The sequence below is a fragment of the Sus scrofa genome, chromosome 2 (assembly GCF_054392235.1).
Source record: "Sus scrofa isolate SSC_HxYL_T2T_F1_AM1 chromosome 2, Sscrofa_HxYL_maternal_Yorkshire_Landrace_v2.0, whole genome shotgun sequence".
Classification (NCBI taxonomy): domain Eukaryota; kingdom Metazoa; phylum Chordata; class Mammalia; order Artiodactyla; family Suidae; genus Sus; species Sus scrofa.
The window spans coordinates 21,751,010-21,776,894 of record NC_139384.1 but is presented as its reverse complement, the minus strand read 5'-3'; the positions used below and the strand labels follow the sequence as shown (position 1 = coordinate 21,776,894).

Below are 25,885 nucleotides of genomic sequence, written 5' to 3'. Positions count from 1 at the left end.
TTTGAAATAATGCACAGTAGGTGTTTTGGAAATCAGCCATCAGTTTTTAGTTTGGGGTACAGGCCTAATGACAGAAATGATTAGAGAGAGTAAAGAAAATTATGTTCCATTTTTTTCTGGTATTTTGGTGTCTAAAACCTATTTCTGTGTTATTGCCTTGGACTACTTCATATATCATTGAAAAGCCATTTGATGCTTTGTGGTGAAGTGAGTTTTCATAATTCTCTTGCCTGGGTTTCCTTAGTACTTGACAATTTGAGAGTATAGCAATGGTAGAAAAAGGAGCAAAGCTGGATGGGTTTGTATGTGCATTTCTATTGAATGTGATTTCAGGTATTAATTGATAGACTGACATTGTTGCTTGCTGTTCAGGTCACTTCATTTCTGCTGCTGGTATAAAATGTGTTTTATAATACATATGTCATTTCCTTTCTTCTGACCTGACCCTAGTGTATCTCAGAATATTTACCAGTTTTCCAGTTGAAAAAAAATTGGGAAACATTTTTAAATGATCTATATTGTCCATATTTGTTATGGTTTGGTGATGTAGTAGAGTAACTGGTGAGATGGTTCTATATCTCAAGAAGACTGGATAGCTGGAAGCTGTAGATTTTAGAATCATTCAGGATCATTCAAAACCCACCATAATGACAATTTGCTTTGAAAGAAGGTGCATAAATTTTGAATTGCCAAGTTACCTCTGACTTAAGCAGAACAGATGGTTCATAAGAAAGTGCTTTGAGAGAGGATGAGTATATATAAGTTTAGAGGCAAACTTATCAATGCATTTGCAAAGAGCCCTTCTGGACATGCATAAGTAGACATATCTCTTGACAAAATGCTGACGTTTTACACCCCAAAATTCTGACATTTGATCTCTGAGGCCTTTATTGTGTACTCTGCTTTCTGGCTCCAACACTTCAGTTCTGCTGCTGGTGTAAAATGTGTTTTGTAATGCATAAAGTCAACAGGAGTTTTAGGAAGGATTAAAAACAAAACCAAAAAAGCATGACAAAGTCCACTACCTTTTGGAGAAGATGATCCCTGAGATTATGTATTGCGTACATGTGTCAAAAGCTGTCTTTTTGAAACAAAGACTTCCCGTGGTTTGATGAAACTCCTTTCAATGAGATAAAGCAAAGAGAAACTTTCCTGACCTAGGTGTTATAAGTGAAAGCCTTTGGTTCTGCTGTTCTTTCAAAAAAGAAACACAAACTTAGTTCCAGATATAGGTATACTTTGTTTTATTGTGCTTCACTTTATTGCACTTTGCAAATGCTGAGGTTTTTTGTGGGGATTTCTTTGTTTTTTTGGTTTTTTGGGTTTTTTTAACAAATTGAAGATTTGTTGCAACCATGCATTTAGCTGTCAGTACCATTTTTCCAAATGCATTTGCTTGCCTTGTGTCTTCATGTCACACTTTTATAATTCTCACAGTATTTCAGACTTTTTTTATGATCGTTATGTTTGTTATGGTAATCAGTGATCTTTGATGTTACTGCTGTGACTGACTGAAGGCTTAGACGATGGTTAGCATTTTTTAGCAATCAAATATTTTTTAGTTAAGGTCTGTACATTTTTTAGACATGTTGCTATTGCACATGTAATTGACTACAGTACAGTGTGAACATTACTTTTATGTGCACTAAGGAACCAAAAAAATTTGTGTGACTTGCTTTATTATAATATTCTCTTTATTACGGTGGCCTGAAACCAAACCTGCAATATGTTCGAGGTATGCTATAATAGAATTTGGAAGATAATAAAAACTTAAGATTTCATTTTAGATTGTAGCCAAAATTTGGTAATATTTGGCGGGGGGGAAGGAATATTTGTTTGAGGCTTTTACTCAAGTCCGTTCTAATTATTTCCTATACAGAATTGTTCATTTTGCTGAAAGTAAGCTCTCCCTTTTTTTTTTTTTTTTTTTTTTGGTCTTTTTGCCTTGGGTTCCCAGGCCAGGGGTCCAATCGAAGCTGTAGCTACCAGCCTACGCCAGAGCCACAGCAACGCGGGATCCAAGCCGCGTCTGCAACCTACACCACAGCGCTCAGCAACGCTGGATCCTTCACCCACTGAGTAAGCTCTCTTATTAATGTATTTCTGTATCTGTGAACATTTAGGAGAGGCAAAACTGCATATAGAAGACAACAAATCACTGATTCAGAATTTGCCCTTATTTTTCATTTACATTATTTGAAGAGGAAGAATTATTGATTGTAGTTTATGCCCTTGTATGTGTATGTTGTTTTTTGAGTTTAATACATTTGTTTTTAGATTGCAAGACTCTTAAACATAGAGTATATCTCCACTGCTCACCTCCATTTTCTTGAAGGATTATAATGTTTCTGGGAGAAAGAGGAAAGGTATTTAAATTTTTTCCATGCCCGTCAATGAGTTTTATTTTTTGATTCTTCTTCCTATATATATTTCCAGGACAGAATATATTATCTCTGCTCTCCTGGACCTAATTTTTTTTTTAAGCCAGAGTGTTAGGCATATGATTTGTATGGGCAAGACACAGCAAACCCAACAATTACTTGAAAATACTGTGTCTAGGGGTTCCCGTCGTGGCTCAGTGGTTAATGAATCCTACTAGGAACCATGAGCTTGCCAGTTCGGTCCCTGGCCTTGCTCAGTGGGTTATGGATGCGGCGTTGCCATGAGCTATGGTGTAGGTCACAGACATGGCTTGGATCTGGTGTGGCTGTGGCTGTGTCGTAGGCCAGCAGCTACAGCTCCGATTGGACCCCTAGCCTGGGAATCTCCACATGCCCCAGGCGCAGCCCTAGAAAAGACCAAAAAAACACAAAAAAACAAAAAACCTGTGTCTAAATTTTAAAATACTAATTCATTTCAGTCAGGAAGAAAACAAGATCATGCGCGTACATGTCATATATCCTGCCACTTAAAGCACTCTAGCTACATGTTAAAGCTTCAGAAGACCTTAAGAGATCATTTGCTCTGTCCTCTGTCTGCCTTGTTTTTCTTTTTGTTTAACTTTCTGCCTCCATGTGCCTTTCGGTTCCACACTTAAATGACACTTTAGTTTGGAATTTGTTTTTCCAAATTAATTTGCTTCAACTTTAAAAGCGATTTTTATCTGAAATAGTCATAATAAGGACATTTTCATAAAGGATTCTTGTCATATTACAGTTTTTTTTAATAAAAATGCTATACTTATTATATTTTCTGTGCTGGGGAAAAGTGAGTTAATAACTACCTTAAACCTGAGCACAAAGTGCCTGAATTTGGCCTGCAAAAAAGTCCAGGGCATATGACTTTAATTTGCTTTTCTGTAATTAATAGTCTTTAGTTAAATGAAGAGATGCATGACTTGTATTTCAAACAAGTTTATCTGAAGACATTATTACTTCTTGCTTGACACTCATGAAATACATATTTGTGAGAAGTTTTACTGAGACTATTAGAAGTCTTTGAATTCACATAACAGAAGAATGCAATTCTGTGTGTTTACTAACCCCCCAAAAAACTATTTGTGTACGTCTTTCATAGTTTGCTTTTTTTAAAATAAGTTTTTTGAGGGGGTGAGAGCCATATTGTCAATGAAATTGTATTAAAAGAGTGGGTGACATGTTCCTTTTTATTTTAGTATTGTCCAAAGGTATAAAGTATATGCAGTTTATGAGGGAAAAGAAAAGGCCCATTGTACTAGAAAGTTAAAATGAAGACATCAGTGATTTTAAACTTTTTGTGCCATTTCTTATAATTACTCTGTTGTAGAATTTGAATTTTTAATGTAATAGGGTTAATCTAAAGTTTTTTTGGGTTTTTTTTCCGGGTCTTTTTAAGGCCACACCCACAGCATATGGAGATTCGCAGGCAAGGGGGCAAATTGGAGCCACAGCTGCCAGCCTATACTACAGCCACAGCAACGCCAGATCCTTAACCCACTGAGCGAGGCCAGGGATCAAACCTGCATCCTCATGGATGCTAGTCAGATTTGTTTCCACTGAGCCACAACGGGAACTCCCCTTAAAGATATTTAGGAAATGGCTTATTCCTTGGTAAGATCCTATAAGATGTAGCATTAATTTTTTGACACACATAGATTGAAGTAATTTTTTTTATCATAACAAAAGGTTTTTAAGAGTTCCCATTGTGGCTGTGCAGGTTAAGGTCCCGACGTTGTCTCTTTGTGGATGTGGGTTTGATCCTGGCCTTGTTCAGTGGATTAAGGATCCAGTGTTGCTGCAAGCTGCAGTGTAGGTCATAGGTGCAACTGCGATCTGGTGTTACCGTGCCGTGGCTGTAGTATAGGCTGCAGCTGCAGCTCCAGTTTGACCCCTGGCCTGGAAACTTGCGTATGCCATGTGGCTGTAAAAAGAAGAAAAGGCGGGGCTGTTTAGAGGGAAACTAATAGTGAAGTAAATGAAGCTGTCATATTTTGCTACCTGAGGAGAAAAACTTGGAAAAAACGTAATTTTTATAAATGAGAAGTTTTGAGATATGTGATGTAAGTTTTTATAAATCAGTAGGAAAAGATGGAAAGGCTAAGCCATGGTTTGACAATTCACAAAAGAAAAAAAATCAATTAATAATGTGGCAGACTGTTTTCCAAAGTTGGCCACAACATCTTCCAGCTCGCATGCTCTTCTGCAGTGTGATATCACTTTCATCAAAAGGTAGCATCTCTCTACTTCCTTGATTTTGGGTAGGGCCTTTGACTGCTTAGACCAGGAGAATATGGTAGAAGTTCCAGTTGTTGCTTTTATCTTGCCTGACAACTTCTGCTTCCTGTCTTATGGAAGCCAGCCACTATGTAAGAAGTGTAATTACCCTGAAAGCACTACATTGTCAGAAGCCCAAGGTCATGAAAAGAGGCCCTGGAGGATGAGATATCAAGTAGAGAATTGAAGAAGCACCAAGAAACCAGAAGTGAAGTGTAAGTGAAGAAGACATTTTGGAAATGGATCCTCCAGCCGCACTGCCTTGACTATTGCTGCGCAAATCAGGTGAACTGCCCAGTTGGAGCCCCTCCCAATTTTTGACCAATGACGTGATGAGCAAAATAAAATGGTTTTTTTTTTTTTAAACTTCTGAGGTTTTGAGTGTTTCATTATGCATCCGTAGATAACTGTAAAAATACTGAGAAACAAATTTCATAATTTATGATAGAAAAGAGTATTGGTGAATACATTTGCAAGTCAATCCAATAAGGAACTAGTATCTGTGATACAACAAGGAATGCCTAGATCATCAAACAAAAAAAACAAGACCAATAGAAAAATGCACCAAGATTACAACGTAGAAAGATGTACTCAAACTCATTAGTAATCATAGGTGTTCAGAAAAAAAGCCACAGTAAAATATCTCTATACCCAGAAGACTAAAAAAGTTTGAAGAGTAAATAAATCAAGTGTTGATAGAGATGAGAAGGTAGGAACCCACGTACACTGGTGCTGAGAATATAAAGTGGTAGGACCATTCTGGAGAGCAACCTGGCGGAGTTTAGTTAAATGAATACAGATATTAATAAACTGTTTCTGGGTATGTATGACTTAACACAGGTCTCCAAAGGGACAAAATTGTGAATATTGTTACTGTTTTTGGTGGCAGATGCTTAGAGCCAACCTGGAATGCTTAATCCCTTTGGGGAAGTGGGAGAATAGGTAAAATACAGTGAGAGCACATATATAGAACTATGCTTTAGATAGAAGCAAAGTACTATGTGTACCCACCATGTAACATATTTTTTTGAAAATACGGTATTTAGTGAAAGTAATAAATCGATAATGTAATAGCATTTGTATGCATTTAAAAACATATGGACAGGTGTTCCCCTTGTGGTGCAGCAGAAACAAATACGACTAGTATTCATGAGGCGGTGGGTTCAACCTCTGGACTCAGTGGCTCAAAGATCCCACGTGGCTGTGGCTGTGGTGTAGGCAGGCCACTACAGCTCCAACTCGGCCCCTAGTCTGGGAACTTCCATATGCTATGAGTGTGGCCCTAAAAAGCAAAAAAATAACAAAACACATGGACACAAAAATGTCTTATAAGAAAATATTCAAAAACATGTCATGCATATGATGGTTTCCTAAGGATGACGGAAAAGTTGCCCATAGAAGGATAAGGAGAGAGAACAGGAGTGGGAAATGAGGTGAAAGAAACTAAAAGACCAACCATTGCATACGATCAGACTTTCTGTGCCTGAGGTCCAACAATAAATCTTCCCCAAAAGAAAACATAATTCTCCAGTAGTTAAAGTAAATTGAAAGAGTAGAACTATCTTTTAAGTCTACCACACTTGGAAAAAATTTAAACGAGATCAGCACTTAAAAAAGTGTGGTCAAACAGGCATTCTCATATGTTGTTGGGTATACAAATTGGTATGACCTTTATAAAGGACAGTATTTAGCAACAGCCTTAAAAATGCTTGTGTCCTAGCAACAAATTGTAAGTTGAAATTAAGAAATAAAAACATTTAAGTATCACCAGTAAACATGAAATACTTAAGGATATATTTAACAAGGTGTGTGCAAGACCAATATGCTCAAGTTGCTGAGAGAAACTAAAGAATATCTAAATAACGAGAAAGTTACCATGTTCATGGAATACCCAATATTGTTAAGATTTCACCTCTTGTCAAATTTTTCTGCAGATCTAAAGAAATCCCAATTACAATACCAGTAGGGGTGAGGCCTCTCCCCCTCCCCACATAGATAATTCAAGAGGCTAAAATTTATATGGAAGTACAAAGGCTAGAGCAGCTAAGACAAGAAGAACAAAGAGAATTTGCGCTATATGATTTTAAGACTTACTTTAAAACTACAGTAGTCTAAGTATAATTTTAACATAATGAAAAGTCAATGAGACAAAGTGGAAATGTACACAAGTAACGTTGAGTAACTCTCAATAAAAGTATCAGGCTAAGTCATTCAACAAAAATAATCTTTTCAACAAACGGTGCTGGAACAGTTGGGTATCCATATGCAAAATGATGAGCCTTGTTCCTAGCCTCATTCTACTCACAAAAATTAATTTGAAATGGGTCATAAATCTAAACATAAGAGAAAATTTCTAGGAGAAAACAGGAGAAAAGTCTTTGTGATCTTGGGTAATTCAAAGACTTCTTAGATAAGACAAAAAGTAGGAAGTATAAAAGAAAAAATTGATAAATTGTATTTCATCAAAATTAAAAACTTCCTCATCAGAATACACTCTGAAGAAATTCTCTTGTGACACAGGGGGTTAAGGATCTGGCATCACTGCAACAGCTTGGGTAACTGCTGTGGTGCGGGTTTGATCCCTGGTCCTGGAACTTCCACATGCTGCAAGTGCAGCCAATAATTATAATAATAATACACTTTTAAAAAATGAAAAGGTAAGCCAAAGTCTGGGAAAAAAATATTTGCGACACATCTCAGTAGTTGCATTTCTAAGAATTTAATATAAAGAAATAATCAGATGTGTATAAAGACGTACTAGAGTGTTGGTTTCAGCATTATTTATTATTTTTTAAATGATTTTTTATTTTTTCCATTCTAGCTGGTTTACAGTGGTCTGTCAATTTTCTACTGTACAGCAAAGTGACTATATATAGTTCCCAGTGCTGTAGAGCAGGATCTCATTGCTTATCCATTCCAAATGCAAAACTTTGCATCTATTAACCCCAGATTCCCAGTCCATCCCACTCCCTCCCCCTCCCCCTTGGCAACCACAAGTCTGTTCTCGAAATCCATGGGTTTCTTTTCTGTGGAAAGGTTTATTTGTGCCATATGTTAGATTCCAGATATAAGTGACTTCACTTATTATGAGAGTTTCTGGTTCCATCCATGTTGCTGCAAATATCATTGTTTCATTCTTTTTTATGGCTGAGTAGTATTCCATTGTCTATATATACCACATTTTCTTAATCCATTCATCTGTTGATGGACATCTAGGTTGTTTTCAGGTCTTGACTATTGTGAATAGTGCTGCAATGAACATACAGGTGCATATATCTTTTTCAAGGAAATTTTTGTCCAGATATATGTCCAAGAGTGGGATTGCTGGGTCATATGGTAGTTCTATGTTTAGTTTTCTGATTTACTTCCATACTATTTTCCATAGTGGTTATACCAATTTACATTCCCACCAACAATGTAGTAGGGTTCCATTTTCACCACACCCCCTCCAGTATTTGTTATTTGTGGACTTGTTAATGATGGCCATTCTAATTGGTGTGAGGTGGTACCTCATAGAGGTTTTGATTTGCATTTCTCTAATAATTAGTGATGTTGAGCATTTTTTTCATGTGTTGTTGGCCATCTGTATATCTTCTTTGGAGAAATGTCTGTTCAGGTCTTTTGCCCATTTTTCCATTGGGTTGTTGGTTTTTTTGCTGTTGAGTTGTATAAATTGTTTATATAGTTTAAAGATTAAGCCCTTGTCAGTTGCATCGTTTGAAACTATTCTCTCCCATTCCAAAAATATAGAATGCTTCATAACTTTACGTGTCATCCTTACATAGGGGCCATGCTAATCTTCTCTATATCGCTCCAATTTTAGTATATTGTACTGCAGAAGCAAGCACAAGAATATTGTTTAGAACTATCTATGGTATATCCATTCATAGAATCTGTCAAGCCATTAAAATTATATAGAAAATAGAACTTGTTTACTCTTTTAAGTGCAAAAGCAGATTACAATAGAGTATACACTAATTCTTTTTGAAACTGGCAGTTAAAAGAATAAATTATTCACTATCTCATTGATAAATAAGGGGTGAAGGGGATTTTTGTGATCTTGTGCAAATGAGATCTAAAAATCTGCCACCTCCATGTCTGTTTTCTTCTCATCAGAGATGGAAGTGATTAAAATTTAAGACCAGTGTTCTTTAGCACCAAGGTAGACTAAGTTCACCATTTCCTTTTACTATAAAACAGGGATTATACTCACCCTGAAGGATATTGACTAATGTTTACAAATCCCCAAACTGACACCCTTCGGTTTGACTTATTTAAAAAATCTCTCTAAATCAGATTAGGAGGACTCTTACTCATTTGTGCCTCAAATCAGAAGAGAGTTGAAACGAGGTGTCAACAAGGGCAAAGTTATAATTAAACATGGATCCACAGCACATTCCCTGATGTACAGGAAGGGTCAGAATATCTCATCTCAGGTATAGCCTGCACATAAAATTTCCCATCTTATTGGTTGAGTAGCCCCAGAGCAGGAGTTCAGGGCCACTTAGACTCTTGAATATTTCCACCTTGAGGCAGGGAGGATAATACAGGTCATCTGATTAGTGTTTGAACCCATATTCCATAGGGAATAAGGAGCCTATGAAATTCTTTCGTTCATCTCTATCTTGGTGCCCTGAAATTTTCATTTCATGATTAAAAGAAAGAATGAGTTAATTCCGAGGTCTCCAACTTTGCACTTCCAAATTTGACCAACCCTTAAAACATCAAGGAAGTATCCAAACAGGAAAAAGAATTATTAAAATAATTGTATAGATTTTCAGTATCAGTTAACTTTTTGAAAGTAAAGTAGAAAAATGTTAGAGGTAGTGTTCAAACATTTTAAAACCATGTCTTCTATATACTTGGAAACCTGGATTCAAAAATTATATTCTTGGGGGTTCCCGTGGTGGCTCAGTGGAAATGAATCCAACTAGTATCCATGAGGACGAGGGTTCAATCCCTGGCCTCAATCACTGGGTTAAGCATCCAGCGTTGCCGTGAGCTTGGATCTGGTGTTGCTGTGGCTGTGGGGTAAGCTGGCAGCTATAGCTCCAATTCGACCCCTAGCCTGGGAACCTCCACATGCTGTGGGTGTGGCCCTAAAAAGCAAAAAAAAAAAACCCAAAAAATTATATTCTTGGAGTTCCCATCGTGGCTCAGCAATAACAAATCCAAATCAGATCCATGAGAATGCAGGTTGAATCCCTGGCCTCACTCTTTGAGTTAAGGATCCGGCATGGCTGTGGCCTGGGGTGTGGGTTACAGATGAGGCTTGGATCTGGTGCTGTGGCTGTGGTGTAGGCTGGCAGCTACAGCTCTGATTCAACCCCTAGGTGTGGCCCTTAAAAAAAGACAAAAAAAATCTATAATCTTGTCCACGATTTTTTTGTTGTTTTCCTCTATAATGTGCAATTGATTGGATTTTTAAAAACAAGGTCTTTTATGTTCAGCCCAGTTTATTAAACACTTTACATGAATAATATATATTCTTAGTTTTAGAAATCATCTTTTTCATATTCCCATTAAAGGATTAAAATACCTCATTCATGAAATGATGAATGAGAAGTTTTGTTTGTGTTTTGATTTTTGGGGCCACACCTGTGGCATATGGAAGTTCCCAGTCTAGGGGTTGAATTGGAGCTACAGCTGCTGGCCCACACCACAGCCACAGCAATTTGGGATCTGAGCCTCGTCTGTAATCTACACCACAGCTCAACACAACGCCAGATCCTTAACCTACTGAGCAAGGCCAGGGATCGAAATCTCATCCTCATGGATCCTAACTGGGTTCATTAACTGCTGAGCCACAAAGGGAATTCCCTGAGCATCTTATTTATGAGGGACTTGTGAAAATATTAAAACTGAGCCCTTTGGTCTCCCTACGAATTCAAACTAAAAAGAGACCTATGTTAAGTAACTTATAGAAAGAGTGAGCATTTGCGCATATCTTTTTTAAAACACACCCACATATATATGTATGACAAAGTGCAGAATATTGTTATACTTTTTTTGTTTGTTTTTTTAGGGCCGCACCCGCGGCATATGGAGGTTCCCAGGCTAGGGGTCTAATCAGAGCTGTAGCTGCCGACCTACACCACAGCCACAGCAATTTGGGATCCGAGCCTCATCCTCGACCTACGCGACAGCTCACGGCAAAGCCAGATCCTTAACCCACTGAGCAAAGCCAGGGATTGAACCCACATCCGCATGGACACTAGTCGGATTTGTTAGCCACTGAGCCACAGTGGGAACTCCAGAAAATATAAATAAGACAATTCTGAAGGAAGAAACAAGTCTAAGGGACAGTGAGTGTATGATTTGGTAATAAAAAAACAGAACCCTAAGGACTACACATAAGCTCGCACAAGGATTATTTATTTATCCCTAACAAAAAACTCAAGTTTCTTTTCTTTTTCTTTTTTTTCTTTTTATTTTATTTTATTTATTTATTTTTTTTGCTTTTTAGAGCTGCACCTGCGGCACATGGAGGTTCCCAGGCTAGGGGTCAAATCAGAGCTACAGCTGCTGGCCTACGCCAGAGCCACAGCAACGCAGGAACTGAGTCTTGTCTGGAACCTACACCACAGCTCACAGCAACGCCGGATCCCCGACCCATTGAATGAGGCCAGGGATGGAACCTGCATCATCATGGATCCTAGTCAGGTTCCTTTCCTCTGTGCCACATTGGAAAACTGAAGTTTCAAAACTGGAAACTTCAGTTTCCGGATCCTCATGGATCCGATTTGGATTTGTTATCGCTGAGCCACGATGGGAACTCCAAAACTGAAGTTTCAAAATTTTATTTTCAGATAATTGGCGTCAAAGAGCTATTCTCATTTGCACCCATATTTTCCCTTCCCCTCTGAATTTCATTTAAGACAAGTGTGCTTGAACCAAGAGCAGTTTTTTCCCTTTGTGTCTAACTATAAACAAAGTGCTCCAAGAAGGAAGCTATTTCACCATAAGAATATTCACATTTTCTATTTCTTTTTTTTTGTCTCCCTGGTGGTATTCAGAAAGTGGAATGTTTTCTCCTAAACGGACCTGGTTTACACATATTTCTCATGACTCCTTTGTGGTCAGTCTCGTGGCTGATTTTACATACATTTTTAGCAACTCACTTCCAGTAGTTCTTTGGGTAGTTACCTCAATAGCCATTTTCGCAGCTTGTAAACTTTTTTCATGTAATTCTACTTTCTTGTCTATTTTTCCTGGTCATCAAAGTGTTCTCAATTTGATGAATCTTCCATGAATGTATGCTTGAAAATTTCAAAGATAAAAAACATTTGTGCTGTCTGATGTAGTAGCATTATAGTTTTCAAAAGAGCTGTTCCAAACGCCAGGTTCATGTGCCAGAGGCACAGTGAGGCCAAACAAAAACATCAGCATTTGGAGCAGAGAAAGGTTTATTGCACAGCCAAGCAAGGAGAATGGGTGACGAATGCTCAAAAAAACCGGGTTTTCATGGAGGAGTTCTTACAGGCAAAGTTAGGGGTGAGGACTGCAGGGTGTGAGACTTTCTTCGGATTGATTGACTGTGAGGTGACAGGATGGTGATCCAGGATTGTGCTCAGCCTGCTGTAACCATCTTCCACCTAGGTGGGGCCTTGGTTTTGGTAGAAGCGCTCAAAGATATTGCATATCCCTTGAGGAGGAACCAGGACTTAACTGCTGCACTATTGTTTATTTTATTTTTTTTTATTTTAAAAAGTTTTTTGTGTGTCTTTCTAGGGCCACACCCTTGGCATATGGAGGTGCCCAGGCTAGGGGTTGAATCAGAGCTGTAGCTGCTGGCCTACACCATAGCCACAGCAACGCGGGATCCGAGCCGCGTCTGCAACCTACACCACAGTTCACGGCAACGCCGGATCCTTAACCCACTGAGCAAGGGCAGGGACTGAACCTGCAACCTCATGGGTCCTAGTCGGATTTGTTAGCCACTGCACCACGACAGGAACTCCTGTTGTTTCTTTTAAAAAAAAAAAAAAAATTTATGGCTGCGCGACTGGCACATGGAAGTTCCTGGACCAGAGACTGAATCCAGGCTATAGCTGTGACCTACACTGCAGCTGCCGAAACGCTAGATCCTTTAACCCACCTCACCAGGCTGGGGATTGAACCCTCTCATCAGCAGAGAACTGAGCCACTACAATTGTGTTCATTTTTTGGTTTGTTTTTTGTTTTCCTAATGGAAAGGAAATTTCCCAGGAATTTCCCAGACTAGGGGTCAGAATCCGAGCTGCAGCAACTGGCCTATGGCATAGCCACAGCAACGCCAGACCCTTTTACCCACTGAGTGGCCTCACCAGGGGTGGAACTCACATGCTCCTGGATGCTAGCTGTGTTCTTAACCTGTTGAGATACAATGGGAACTCCTGCAGTCAGATTCTTAACCCACTCTGCCACAGTGGGAACTCCCACACTATTATTTCCTGATTTCTTCTCCTTTGTTTCTGCATTCCCTCACTTCCTGGGTTAGTAACTATTTGGATCTGCCCCTTGGAACTCAGGGAAGGTCTTAGGAGGCTGAATGAAGCCTATTTCCTACAAACAAGAAACGGGGGACACAGAAAAATTTGTATTTGGGTGGGACCCTGCTCAGTTTCAGAGCCAGTATAATTTTAGATATACATGCTGAAATACTTGACAGATAAAATGATGTTTCCTGTGATTTGCTTCAAAATAATTCAGGAAAGGGGATGTGGATAGTGGTATAGATGAAACAAGAGTGGACATGAGTTATGGAAGTTCATATTCTGTCTTTTCACATGTTTGAAATTATCCATACTATACCAGTAAATGTATTTTGAGAAGGGTTAATCACTGTATACTAATAACCTTGTAATAACATTTTACAGATTATTAAAATAAAAAGAATTATACCCGTGAGCAAAGACATGAACAGGCAATGTACAAAAGCAAAACATATAAATGGCAAATAAACATTGGAAAAAAAACTTCAGCCTCAAAAAAATCCAAATTAAAACTGTTGCAGGAGAAGGGAGAACAAGAGAATTGTCATACTCCAGGTCTTGGGCGAATTCCTGAGACAGGCCACCAAGTGAGGGTCCTTGGCTTAGCACAGGAAAGAATTCAAGAGCCAGCCATAACAAAGTGAAAGAGAGTTTATTTAAAGAGATACAGGGAGTTCCTGTTTGGCTCAGCGGTAATGAGCCCAAATGGTGACCACGGGGATGGAGGTTCGATCCCTGGCCCTGCTCAATGAGTTAAGGATCCAGTGTTGCCATGAGCTGTGCTGTAGGTCACAGATACGGCTTGGGATCCTGTGTTACTGTGGCTGTGGCATAGGTCAGCAGCTATGGCTCCAATTTGATCCCTAGCCTGGGAACTTCCGTATGCCATGGATGTAGCCCTAAAAAAATAAAATAAAATAAAGAGATACACATTTGGAGTTCCCATTGTGGCTCAGCAGGTTATGAAACTGACTAGTACTCATGAGGATGAAGGTTGATCTCCGGCCTTCTCTCATTGGCTTAAGGACCCAGCATTGCCATGGCTAGCTCCCCCAATTTGACCCCTAGCCTGGGAACTTTCAGGTGTGGCCCTTAAAAAAAAAAAGCAGGGAATTCCCATCGTGGTGCAGCAGAAACAAATCCAACTAGGAACCATGAGGTTTCGGGTTCCATCCCTGGCCTCGCTCAGCGGGTTAAGGATCCGGCATTGCCCTGGGCTGTGGTGTAGGTCTCAGATGCGGCTTGGATCTGACCTTGCTGTGGCTGTGGCTTAGGCCGGCAACGACAGCTCCAATTAGATCCCCAGCCTGGGAAGCTCCATGTGCTACAGGTGCGGCCCTAAAAAGACAAAAAAAAAAAAAAAAGAAAAAGAAAAGAGGAGTTCCTATCGTGGCGCAGTGGTTAACGAATCCAACTAGGAACCATGAGGTTGCAGGTTCGATCCCTGCCCTTGCTCAGTGGGTTGATGATCTGGCGTTGCCCTGAGCTGTGGGGTAAGTTGCAGATGGGGCTCGGATCCCGCATTGCTGTGGCTCTGGCGTAGGCCGGTGGCTACAGCTCTGATTCGACCCCTTGCCTGGGAACCTCCATATGCCTCGGGAGCGGCCCAAGAAATAGCAAAAAGACAAAAAAATAGTAGTAATAATAATAATAAAATAAAAAGAAAAAGAAAGACAAATGAACAAACAAATAAATAAATGAAATAAATAGAGAGATAAACATTACATGGGCAGAATATGACCATCTTAGAAAGTAAGCGAGGCCCTGAGATGTGGGCGTTGTTAGATTTTATTTATCCATTTACCTATGGGTAATTTCATAGGCTAACAAGTGGGCAGATTATTCCAATTATTTTCGGGAAGGGGTGAAAATTTATAAGAATGGGGCCATTGCCCACTTTTTGGCCCTTTATGATCAGCCTCAGAACAGTCAAGGCTCTTGTAAATGTGTATTTAACATGCTAATATATTACAATGGATGTATAATGAGGCTCAAAGTCTACTGGAAGTCAAACCCTCTGCCACCGTGAGCCTACTACCCCATTTTGAGGGGGTATCCCCATCAGCTCTGTCATTCTTCTAAATGTTCTGCCCAGACCCCTTCCTGCCTCAAAACAATGCATGATATTGTGATTTACAACGAGAAACATATGTTTTGTCTTCCTCCGCTGTTCCTGCTTCACAGATTTCCAAGCTGTTGGAATTTCCTAGTTGAAAAAAACAATGGGAGGGGGCATCGTTTGTTGTAATAGCCACTCTTTCGTGATCAGTTCCTGAAATAGCTCCAGAGGCATAAAGGTGAAAGGAGTGTCTGGTTATTCAGGCCAAGCCCCATTCAGCCACTGCTGAGTTTATGTTAATGAAGTGGCTTTTGGAAAACTCCTAAAGATGGGCGCTGGTTGCCAGCAGAACCAACCATGATTGGGGTGTTGAAACGTTCAGTCGCAACCCTCTGCCCACTTCTGGGGAGGAGAGAGGGCTGAAGGTTGAGTCAGTTGTCAGTGGCCTGTGATTTTTTTTTTTTTCTCCTTTTTCAGCCACCCCATGGGCATATAGAGCTGCCAGGAACCTCAGTTGTAACCTATGCTACAGCTTTGGCAATGCCAGATCCTTAACTCACTGTCCCTATCAACACCATCTACTGGCAGATAGCATCAGGCGCCACAGACTGAGTCCCACAAGACGGCCCCCACTTCGGATACCAAATACAAGTCCAGGTTGTTACTTCTCTTCTGACCACCTAGTTACAAATTGGAGGTTCCTATTGATAGGGATGGAGTAGGATGGTTACACAGGTAGTGGTAGAAGCCCCAGTAAGGGACCATAGATAGAGAGGGAAACCTAGGGAACTTTGGAAGACCATTGTAAGTAAATAATTGCTCAAGGCATCAGAATGAGGCAGGCTTGCTTAACTAGTGGAGGTGCCAGATATGCCTTAGATCATTGGGTAGAGGATGGGGTGAGGCCAGCATTTAGGGTCAGACCAAGGGCAGGAGTTTTTGGGGGGTTTTTTTTAGGGCTGCTTTCATGGCATATGGAAGTCCCCAGGCTAGAGATCTGAGGCATGTCTGCGACCTACACCACAGCTCAGGGTGATGCCGAATCCTTAACCCAGTGAGCCAAGGCCAAGGATCAAACCTGCATCCTCATGGATACGAGTTTCGTTCCTGCTGAGCCACAAGGGGAACTTCAAGGGTGGGAGTTTAAGGACCACCCTTCTGCTGATTTGAATAAGCACCCTGCACTCCTAGTTTGACCTTACAGAGTCAAATACTCTCTTACCATATACCAAGAAGGAGCTACCGGTCAAAGAAAAAAGAAGAGGCAATCTTTTCCCACCCCAACTCCCCCTTGGATGATAAAACTGTAGCCCACCTAATCCTCAGGGCAGAGCCTTCTTGCCTGCCCACTTGCATCTTTCACGAGTGTCCTATCTTAATAAGTCTATTTCTTACCTATCACTTTGTCTCTCACTGACTTCCTTCTGCACTGAGGCACAAAGAACCTGAACCTCAGTAAGTCCAGACAGTGGGTGAGTGATTCTAATTTAAAGCTGTGGTTCAAGTCCCAGTCTGGGTTCTGGCTGGGTTCAAGTCATAGTTAATCTACTTGCTTATTGGTGTTAGTAAACACACATTTGGAAATGTGAGACTTTTTTCACTTGTAGGATTTAGAAATGCGTTGAATAATGACAAGGGCTGTTGACAAGGGCGAGGTGAAGCCAATAATCCACCCACCCCTAGTGGGCATGGGAATCCAGTGGGCACCCCAGGTTGTCATCTCTATCTTGTCAGGAAAGTAGGCATTATTTGCCATCCCCAATGTACACGGAAGCTAAGTACTAGAAACGCCCAAGGTCACACAACTTAGGGCTTGTTCTTTTCCTCATACCACTGAAAAAGGAGATTCTTTTGATGAAATATTTTTTCAATATATATGATAATGAGTTGTTTTCTGACCTGGGTGATCCAAGAGGATTGTGAAACAGAGCAAACATAAGCCCAGCCCATGGGCTGGAGCCAAACCTTGTCCCCCCAGGGATGTGAGAGTGAGATATCTATGTAGTTAATCACACACCCAGGAGGCATTGTGGGCTTTTCACCTCACCTCCCTTTCATACCCTTTCCTGCCCTAAGTCCCTTGCACGCCAGTGACCTGCTCTCTCTTCCCTGAACTCTTCAGACCTACAGCCTTAGGAATAGAAGGGAGCTAGAAATAGGAAAATATTTTAAGTCCCCTTTCTAGAAAATGTGAACACAGTTCCCTCATGATGGAACAGAGTCGTAACCACTCTTCTGATGTCTCCACCTCCCCGTAAACTGGGTAGCAGGGTGGAGGTGGTATGCCTAAGATCTAGTCACCTCGGGTAAGAGGTGACAGTGAAGTTGGTAGACCTACCGGAGGAGCCTAAAAATCATGACAAAGAGTAACCAGCCCATTGTGTACTTCTTTTAACAGCTTGCTTTTCCTCCTGCAGAGAGTAAACAAACTGATTTGAACTAGGTGAGGCAGAAAAGTGTGACTTCTTTCCAATTCTTGGTTTCCTTAAGGAAAAATCATGAGTTAGAACTTAAGACAACACCCAGAACCAACAGAGGAGCTATTTAGTTTAAAAACTGTGACTGGGAGTTCCTATCTTGGCTCAGCGAAAATGAATCTGGCTAGTATCCATGAGGATGCAGGTTTGACCCCTGGCGTCACTCATTGGGTTAAGGATCCGGTGTTGCTGTGAGCTGTGGTGTAGGCAGCAGACGTGGCTCGGATCTGGCATTGCTGTGGCTGTGGTATAGGCCGGCGGCTACAGCTCCAAGTCGACCCCTAGCCTGGGAACTCCATATGCCACAGATGCGGCCCGAAAAGACAACAATAATAATAATAAAGACAAAATGTTCCTTTTGGAGGTTCTTGGGGAGAGTTTGTTTCCTTGACTGTTTCAGCTTCTAGAGGCAGCCGACATCCCTTGGCTCTTGGACGGCTTCCTGCATCTTCAAAGCCAGCGTCATTGCATCTCTCCTTCCACAGTTAAATCTCTCAAAGTAAGGCTGAGAAAAGTTCTTGAATTTTAAGGGCCTGTGTGATTATATTTTTCTCACCTGGATAATCTCCTCACCTCAAAGTCCTTAACTTAATCATATAATCACCATATATTGTCCTATAAGATAACATTCACAGGTTCCAGTGGTTAAGACAAGAATATCTGGAGGGGGGGAAAGGCATTATTCTGCCTAATACACACAGTATTCTGCCTAATTCCCACTGTGGTGCAGTGGGTTAAGGATCCAGCGTTGCCCCAGTTATGGTGTAGTTTTCAGCTGCAGCTTGGATTTGATCTCTGGCCCCGGGAACTTCTATACACCATGGGTACAGCTGAAAAAATAAATAAAATAAATAAAATAAAAAATATATATACACACACAGAGTTTTTTCTTAAAAAATTTGAAACGAAGGAACAAACAATAATACTGTATCCCAAAACAGCTCTTTTTGGCCAAGGATAATTCCCATAGAGGGAAACAGCTGTGAGCCCTCAGCATCTGTTTCTTTCTGCAAATGCAAGTGTTGGTCCTGGGGTGGGTATCTGGGTTTCATGTGCTAGCATTTGTTTACACTGTGGGTTTTTTTGCTTTTTTGTTTTTTTGTTTTGGTTTGGGCTTACTTTGGCCAGGCCTACTGCATGCATAAGTTCCTGGACCAGGGATCAAACCTGCACCACAGCAGCAACCCAAGCCACTGCAGTGACAATGCCCAATCCTTAGCATGTTATGCCACAAGGGAACTCCCTCACTATCATCTTTTTAAGGGTATGTTGAGTGGAGAAAGGAAGTGGTTGGCTTATGTTTGTATGATCTCAGCTTTTACTTTTCCCCCCTTTTTTATTGAAATGTAATTGATGTACAGCATTTTAGTAGTTTTAGATGTTTTACAGAGTGATTTGCCAATTGCATATATTATGAAATGATCACCCCAATAAATCTAATATCCATCTGTCCCCACACAAAGTTACTGCAAAATTATCAAGCATATTCCTTATGCTGTATATTAAATGCCTGTGGCTGATTCATTTTATAGTAGAGTTTTGTACCTCTTAACTCCCTCTATTTTCACCCACCGTACTCTCCTCTGGCAAACACCCATTTGTTCTCAGTATCTGAGTATCTTTTCATTTTGTTTTATTTTTTGTTTAGTTTCTTAGATTCCACATTTAAGTGATATCATACCTATTTATCTTTGTGTGACTTGTTTCATTAAGCATAATACCCTCTGGGTCCGCTCATGCTGTTGCAAATGGTAAGATTTCACTATTTTTTATGGATGAGTAATTCTTATATATATGTTATGTATATCACATCATCTTCATTCATTCATCTGTTGCTGGATACGTAAGTTCCATATCTTGGCTTTTGCAAATAATGCTGCTATAAATATTGGTGTGCATGTATCTTTTTGAATTGTTTTCATTTTCTTCAGGTAAATACCAGGAGTGGAATTGCTGGGTCATATGGTAGTTCTATTTTTAAATTTTTTTTTTTGAGGAACCTCCGTACTCTTTCCTATACTGGCTGCACTGATTTATAATCTCACCAACAATGTATGAGGGTTCCCTTTTCCCCACGTTTTCACGACACATGTCATTTGTGGTCTTTTAGTTGATAGCCATTCCAAGGGAGTAAGGTGTTTCTCATTGTGGTGTTGATTCAAATTTATTTCCCTGATGACTAGTGATGTTGAGCATTTTTTCAATTTCATTTGCCTGTAAAAATGTGTATTTAGGTCCTCTGCCCATTTTTTTAATTGGGTGTTTGTTTTGTTTTGTTTTGTTTTGCTGTTGAGTTGTATGAGTTCCTTACATATTTTAGATATTAACACCTTATTGGACGTATTGTTTGCAAAGATCCTCTCCCTTTCGGTAAGAAGCCTTTTTGGTTTTGATAATTTCCTTTGCTGTGCAAGAGCATTTTAGTTTTCTTTTTCTTTTGCCTTTTAGGGCCACACCCTTGGCATATGGAAGTTCCCGGGCTAGGGGTCAAATTGGAGCCACAGGTGCCAGCCTACACCACAGACACAGCAATGCTGGATCCGAGCTGCTTCTGACCTACACTACAGCTCATGGCAACACCGGATCCTTAACCCACTGAGTGAGGCCAGGAATTGAACCCGCATCCTCATGGGGTGTCAGATTCATTTCTGATGCACCACAACAGAACTCCCAAGAGCATTTTAGTTTGATGTAGTCCCATTTGTTTATTTTTGCTTTTGTTTCCCTTGCCTGAGGAGACATTAAAAAAAAAAAAAGGAGTTCCCGTCGTGGCGCAGTGGTTAACGAATCCGACTAGGAACCATGAGGTTGCGGGTTCGGTCCCTGCCCTTGCTCAGTGGGTTAACGATCCGGCATTGCCGTGAGCTGTGGTGTAGGTTGCAGACGCGGCTCGGATCCCGCGTTGCTCTGGCTCTGGCGTAGGCCGGTGGCTACAGCTCCGATTCGACCCCTAGCCTGGGAGCCTCCATATGCCGCGGGAGCGGCCCAAGAAATAGCAACAACAACAACAAAAAAAAGACAAAAGACAAAAAAAAAAAAAAAAAAAAAAAGGGTACAAAGATCAATGTCAAAGAGCACACTGTCTGTGTTATCTTCTAGAACTTTTATGCTTTCATTGCAGGAAGATGGGGTGCAAGAGGATGGTCCTGTCCCAGGTCTTGGAGAGGTCAGGATGCCACCAGGTGAGGATCCTTGGCTTCGAACAGGAAAAAATCCAAAAGTGAAAGCTGGTTTCTTTAGAGAGATACACACCCCATAGGCAGAGTGTGGTCTGTCTCAGAAGGTAAGAGTGGCCTTGAAATATGGAGTGGTTAGTTTTTATGGGCTGAGTAATTTCATAGGCTAACAAGTGGGAGGATTATTCCAATTATTTTGGAAAGAGGTGGGGATTTCCAAGAATTGGGCCATCACCCTTATTTTTCTTTTTTCTTTTGGTTGTCTTAGGGCCACACTCACGGCATATGAAGTTCCCAGGCTAGGGGTCGAATAGGAGCTGTAGCTGCCCACCTACATATACCACAGTCACAGCCATGCAGGATCCAAGCAGCATCTGTGACCTACACCACAGGTCATGGCAATGCCAGATCCTTAACTCACTGAGCAAGGTCAGGGATCAAACCCGAGTCCTCATGGATAATAGTCGGGTTCTTAACCTGTTCAGCCATGGTGGGAACTCCCCATTGCCCATTTTTTTGACCTTTAATGGTCAGCCTAGGAGCTGTCATGCCTGTGGTTAAGTCATTTAGCATGCTAATATATTATAATGAGTGTGTAATTAGGCTCAAGGTCTACTGGAAGTTGAATCTCAGGCCAGCTTGGGCCTAGCATGTTCTACCAGATTTGGTTGTGCCCTCAAGGGCTAATGGTTGTGCCCTTCCAGCTTTGCTCCTGTCTCAGTTTCAAGCCTTACATTTAAGTCTTTAATCCAGAGTTAGAAGTGCCTCAGTGGAAACGAATCTGACTAGTATCCATGAGGACGCAGGTTCTATCCCTGGGCTCGTTCAGTGGGTGAAGGGTCTGTGTTGCTGTGAGCTGTGGTGTAGGTCACAGACGCGGCTCAGATCTGGAGTTGCTGAGGCTGTGATGCAGGCCAGCAGCTACAGCTCCGATTTGACCCCTAGCCTGGGAACCTCCCTATGCTGCAGGTGCAGCCCTAAAAAAGACCAAAAATACATACATACATACATAAAATAAATCTTCAATCTACTTTGAGTTTATTTTTGTATATGGTGTGAGAAAGTCGTCCAGTTTGATTCTTATGTATGCAGCTCTTTGGGGCTTAGTAGCACGCTCCTCTCTGGGCAACAGACCTATGTGCTCTAGGGGTGCCCCTTATGTGAGCTGTGTGCACCCTTCTGCTGTGATCTGGTGGACTCCTGTGGGCTTGCTGGTGGGGGGCTGGCCCCTAACCAGATTGGCTTCAAAGCCGTGCCTCCTGCTGTGGGTGTGGGCTTGCTGGGGAGCGGATATGAGGCAGGAGGTACATGGGCCCCTGGGCTGAGAACAGCTGGGAGTTGTTAGGCCAAGTAAATTGGGCCTTGCTTCTCTTCGGCACTTCAAGGAAAAATGCAATGATGGGAGCTGAGCTCTGCTGGCGTAGAAAGATAAGATGACCCCTTCAGTCACTCTGGGGGTCAAGGAGACTTCCCTTTCACACATGCGCAGTAAGACTCCTAGGGGTCCAAAAGGGAGGGGTGCCAGGACGCGATAAGTCCTGATACTGTCCTGGCACACGTGGCTCCGGAATCCATCTTTGCCAAAATTATGCACACGCATATCGGGGAGGGTCCTGTGTCATCAGGTGTGAGAAATAAAACAAGGTAATTGGCCAAAGGAAAGCAGAGACGTGCAAGAACTGTGCCATATGAGTGATTTAAATCACCTCTCTGGCGCGCTCCTCATTGGGGGCGGGTACCTGCCCCCACACACCTCTTTAGGGTACGTATTACTTTTTTGCTTCTGACTTAAACTGCTTCTCTGCGTGCTCTCCCATGTGTGGTGCTCTGTCTCCAACCATAAACTTCATACCTGTTTTCACAGTCTTTGCCTCCTTGAAACATTCTTGCTTTCAACAGGGGGCTAGAATCAGGGCAATTCTGCTTTAAGCCTCAAGCTAGTCTAGTGGTTGGGATTCCTGGTTTTCATCCAGGCTGCCCAGGTTCAATTCCTGAGCAGAGAAGTAAGATCTTACTCCAAGCCATCACTCACTGCTGTCTCTCCGAGATCAGGTAGGCTTCCCTTGAGGCTGTCTGCGTAGCCTGGGGTCTTGGGGCCTGGGGCCTGGTGCTCCTAGGCATATAATGGAGAGTTACAGAATGGCACTTGCCAGCACCAGTGTTACTGAAATAGAGTAAGCTTCTCAAAATAGCTGCCACCAATGTCTCTTTTCCCCGGGGGAATTCCAGTTGCCTCCTGCCTCTCTTGAAAGTGCTCCAAGATCAGCCCAAGGGTCTGACCCAGGCTCTTTTCAAACTCCTGCCTCTATGCTGGGGCTTGGGGCATGTGAGGTTTTGCACACATCCTTAAGAACAGAGTCTCTGGAGTTCCCGTTGTGGCTCAGTGGTTAATGAATCTGACTAGGAACCATAAGGTTGAGGGTTCGATCCCTGGCCTTGCTCAGTGGGTTAAGGATCTGGCGCTGCCGTGAGCTGTGGTGTAGGTTGCAGACACGGCTCGGATCCCGCGTAGCTGTGGCTCTGGTGTAGGCTGGTGGCTACAGCTCTGATTCGACCCCTTGCCTGGGAACCTCCATATGCCGCGGGAGCGGCCCAAGAAATGGCAAAAAGACCAAAAAAAACAAAAACAAAAACAAATAAAAACCAGAGTCTCTGTTTCCCGTAGGTCCCTGGCTCCCCCAAACATAAGCCCTGCTGGTTTCCAAAGCCAGATGTTCTGGAAGCTTTGTTTTTGTTTTTTTAGGGCCACACCGGCAACATATGGAAATTCCCAGGCTAGGCAGTTGGAGCTGAATCAGAGCTACAGCTGCAGGCCTACACCAGAGCCACAGCAATGCCAGATTCAAGCCACATCTGTGACCTGCATTGCAGTTTGCAGCAATGCTGAATCCTTAACCCATTGAGTAGGGCCAGTAATCAAACACGCATCCTCATGAATCCTAGTCAGGTTTGTTACTTTTGAGCCACAACAGGAACTTCTGGAGGCTTATTTTTCTGGTGCGCCACCCCTGGCTGGGGAGCTGGATGCGGGGTTTGGACTGTTCACTTCGTGGAGAGGACGGCTGTGATATGCTATTTCTCCCGTTCGTGGGGTGCCCAAGCAGGGGTGTGGATAGTGACTATACAGTGTCTCCACTCTTGCCATCTGTCTCATTTTGTTTCCTTCTTTGTGTTTTCCGTTGTGAAAAATCTTTTCTGCTAGCATTCAGGTCATTCAAATAGGCAGTTGCTTTGTAAATAGTTGTAATTTTGGTGTGTCTTAGGCAAAAGGTGAGTTCAGGGTCTTTCTACTCCACAGTCTTGGCTACCTCCTCATTGTTTTTACTTAAAAAAAAAAGTATGTTGTATATATCATATACACAGAAAAAGAAATGGAAGCATGCACTCCAAACTGCCAGCTGCAATTAATGGGAATAAGAAATAGGATGGGATACTTTTTCATTGTATATAGTTCTGTGAGCTTTTGAAACTTAACAGTGAAATACTAAAACATATTTTTAAAAATCCCTTTTTTCAAAATGATTGATTTCATTTTACATGTTTACAGAAGATTGAATGAAATGTGAGCAGAAGTTCGCTTATAGGAGTTCCCGTTATGGTTAAGTGGTTAACGAACCAGACTAGTATCCATGAGGATGCTGATTCAATCCCTGGCCTTGTTTAGTGGGTTAAGGATCCAGTGTTGCCATGAGCTGTGGTATAAGTTGCAGATGGAACTCAGATCCCACGTTGCTGTGGCCGTGGTGTAGGCCAGCAGCTACAGCTCTGATTCAACCCCTAGCCTGGGAACCTCCATATGCCGAGGGTGCAGCCTTAAAAAGACCAAAAAAAAAAGTTCTCTTATAAAGTAGGTGATAGAGTAGGAAGAGCCCTGGATTTTTAGCAAAACATCTTGGCTCTAGAAATAGGCCCATTGCACCAGTGTGGTTCTTAGGCAAGAAGTTCACCTCAAAGAGTTTGCTTGTTGGGAAAATGAGTGCTGTTGTGATATTTGAATGCATGATGTGTGTGACATCACTTTGAACATGATAATGCAATATCGAAGCGTATAAATGTTCACGTTCATATTCTATGGTGAAATTAACTTTTAACTTTTTGGAAACCTCAATTTCTAATGTCAAAGGTTTGTTTATCATTGCATTTTTTTTTTTCCTAGAATTGCACACCTTCTCATCTGAGCTTAAAGGAGACGTTAAGTGTGATATTTTGAACTATGTTTAAATGAAGATGAGATAGAAGACAATAGAACTGTTAGAAATATGTAAGTTTTATTGTACAGCCAAATAAAGGATTCAGCTGTTGTAGTGTGTTCTTTAAGATTCCTAGTTTCTATGTAATTCTCTAATTTTGTTTCATTCTATTGAACTACTCCTGATTTCACCCTGAAAATCTGACCTGAAACTCAATTACAGAAATACTGCCAATGAATTTAAAATCAAATGGGAACATTTGTATATGAATACGATACAATATTGTTGATTCACATTTCTTTCCATATTAAAGACTATTCTGAACTCTAAATCTTTTAAATAAATGAGACTGAAATCCAGTGTGGTGGTGTCTAAACATGTTATTTGTGTAATCAAATATTTCTAGAGACTATTCTGTTCTCCCTTAAGCACTTTTTTATTTTTATTTTTACTTTTATTTAAAAAATTTTTATTTTATTTTATTTATTTTTTGTTTTTCGTCTTTATAGGGCTGCATCCACAGCATATGGAAGTTCGAAGGCTGGGGTCGAATGGGAGCCACAGCTGCTGGCCTACACCATAGCTCACCACAAAGCCGGATCCTTAACCCACTGATCGAGGTCAGGGCTCAAAACCACGTCCTCCTGGACCCTACCTGGGTTCATTAACCGCTGAACCACTAAGGAAACTCTAAATGTGTTCATTTTAAATAAGAAGTACTCCTGTTGGTTTCACGGCTAGTGCCCAGGCTTTATAGAAAAATTATTAATACCAGAATGAGGTGGTTTCAATCTTCAGTGTTCCTTGAGTTAAAACAA

The 25,885-nt window shown here is 41.3% G+C and overlaps 1 long non-coding RNA gene and 1 other non-coding gene across 6 annotated transcripts in view; one reads left to right on the top strand and one right to left on the bottom strand.

Annotated features, from left to right (window-relative positions):
* Window positions 1-25,426, top strand: part of LOC100521654 (uncharacterized) — a 131,715-nt gene extending 106,289 nt beyond the window's left edge. For 3 of the 5 annotated variants that reach the window (XR_014837035.1, XR_002341493.2, XR_301659.4), the window contains 2 exons: window positions 20,823-20,883; window positions 25,034-25,426. This is a non-coding gene — a long non-coding RNA (uncharacterized LOC100521654). Of the gene's footprint in view, window positions 1-1,957; window positions 2,080-4,772; window positions 4,900-20,822; window positions 20,884-25,033 lie in introns of those variants that run through there. The other 2 variants (XR_014837034.1, XR_014837036.1) reach the window with 2 other exon arrangements.
* On the bottom strand, window positions 8,432-8,539 carry LOC146405283 (U6 spliceosomal RNA). The gene has a single exon (XR_014839273.1). It is a non-coding gene; the product is annotated as a U6 spliceosomal RNA (small nuclear RNA).
* Window positions 25,427-25,885: the final 459 nt, after the last annotated feature.